Raw genomic sequence first — 2,654 nt, 5'->3', positions numbered from 1 at the left:
AATTTTCGATCAATACACCTAAAACACCTAATCATGGGACTAGATTAGCTATATATCTATTCTGATTTTTGATGAACAACATAACAAACAGTTTTTAACATAGCCTGTCCCTTTTAGCTACTGGAGATGCTTCAACTTTAGTGATAGCAAACTAGTATCACATTCTAAACTTACATTTCATGATAGCAAAACCAAAACCAAATACATTAGACCTAGCATTGTTAACAGGACGTTTAAGTATTTATAAAATAGTCCAGCAGTTCAATGAAAAACAGTCCACACAGTCCTAGTTAATACAAAAATAGACAGATAGTCTCAAAAAATGCTATTGAACTAAATGTCTAAGTACATAGATCAGAACAGATTCATGTGAAGAACAAGGAGTTATTCCATATTTCTCTTCAAATTCGTTCTTACATATGGATCCAGTCTTCATACAACACTTGAGGTTAGAAATGTACCTGGATATGGCCAAAACAAATGGAAATTCAAGTCAGGAGGTAGCAAATGAGAGCAGTAGCAGGAAGCAACCAGCAGTAGTAATTTCAAACGAATTCCACACCCAGGAAATGGTATAAAATCATCCAAGGAGTAATTTCAGGCAACAAACACCAGTAAACAAACCAGAAACATCTTGAATGAACCAAAAACAACTCGAAAACCACCCTAGGAACTTCTGAACCTCAGCTACTAAAACACGAAGAAGACTCAGGCCATTTTCAATTTTAGATCAGCTGGAATGCTAATTCAAAACTGAAAATCTAAGATCACTCTAGGAAATTCAATGGAATAGTAATTCTGATTTGAATTTTTTTTTTTTTTTGAAATTTTTCTGATTTCTCTAAGCTCTATGTTTGAATTTTGAACTTTCAGATTTTAGGAGCTCTCAACTTCTGAAACTTTTCTGATTTTTCCCTCTCAAAACCTTTCAGATTTCTAAAACTTCTCAAAACTTGTATTGTAAGGCAAGGTATTGCCCTTTTATAGACAAAGTCTAGGGCAACCTTCAGATTTTCATTTGCACCCTAGGTCCCTCTTTTAATTTTAGTTTTTAAACTATTTAGTCCCTCAAATCATGCCTTGTTGGCCAAGTATTATTACCAAGTTCCTGAATTCTAATTGGAACCCCATCTAGAATGTTCTAGGGGTTTTCAATTCAGTTATTTGCAGGATTCCCTATTTTGAATTACCCCAATTACCCTTGAACTAGGTATAATATTACTACCTATGTTTACTAACCCCAACCCTGCTAACCATGGTCAAAACTGACCACAGTTAAGCAACAAATGCAGGATCATTCAAAGAAAATCAATTATACTAAAAAAAATCTAAAATTGAACTAATAATCTAATTATCCTATTTTAAGTATCAAAAATCAAAACTAATTAGAATTAGACTTGAACAACTGAAATTAATTTTAATACTAATCAAACTAAAATTAAAATAAACGAAGCTGCATAGGATTAATCTAAACAGGAAGAATAAAATCAAAGATCAAACATGAGATATACTAACTGAGTTATCTAACTAGTCTAATCAATAGGGAGTGAAAATTAAAGCCTATACTAATGGAACCAAACACTGAATTAGACCAAAAACATCATAACAAAATAAAAAATCACGAGAATAGAATCAACAATAAAAGAGAAATAATCAAATAAGGAGGAAAAAACTTACTGATTTGGCCTTCATTTGACTAATTCAAATCTGGTGAATTTTCTTGGATTTATCTGGATTATAATCGTCCTTAATTATGTGTTTTCATGAGAAAACACATAATTAAGGGCTATTATAGCCCAGACATCACTAATCCCCAAATTTATAAAATTAGGGTTCTAGACGATTTTTCGATCTGAAATTCGAAGCGTTGAAGGAATATTTGAGGGAAAATAAACGAGGATTTAAGAAGAGGGAGGTGAGGAGGGTCCAGGGTGTAACTTGGGTGGGATTTGGAGGTGGCGCCGCCGTGGGCGGCGGAGGCGGCGTTTAGGGTTTCGCTTATTCGAAAGGATTGGTGGGGATTTGAAAGAAAATAAGGCCGGATTCGTAATAAGGAGGATGAGGAGCAGCTATGGTGTATTTTTGGGAGTATTTGGAGACTTCTCGCCGGCGGAGGCGATTTCCGGCCGGCGTCAGACGGTGGTAGACGATGGCAGGCAACGTACGAGGAAGATGGGTTGGTCTCTAGGGTTTTTTACAATTTCAGACAGCTTTATTAAAATCTTAAATGAAATTTGAGCCATTGGATTATGATGGATGGAGGGCCAGGATTATTTTATCACTTAGGGAACCTGAAACGACGTAGTAACACCCCTATACTACGTCGTTTCAATGGTCTGAGGGCTGGACCGGATACTTGGGCCGGGCACTTGCGTTATATGGACGGGTATCCGGGATTATTTGGGCTGGTGAATTACTGGCCCAGTTATTAATAGCCCTCTTTCAATCCTTTTAACTCCTTTTCTTTCATTTTCTTTATTTGATTTTTTTTTTATTTTAGTTAAATACAAAATTAAAAATAACAAAGACCTGATTTAACTCTAAAATTAAACTAATTAATTTTCAAAAATTAACTAAATACTGATTTTAAAAGAAAACTAAGGCCAATTTGAGAAAAAATGCAAAAAGAACCATTTATTGTTATTTTCTTCTAT

This window comes from Nicotiana attenuata, unplaced genomic scaffold (assembly GCF_001879085.1).
Source record: "Nicotiana attenuata strain UT unplaced genomic scaffold, NIATTr2, whole genome shotgun sequence".
Lineage (NCBI taxonomy): Eukaryota > Viridiplantae > Streptophyta > Magnoliopsida > Solanales > Solanaceae > Nicotiana > Nicotiana attenuata.
This window is presented reverse-complemented; position numbering follows the sequence as displayed.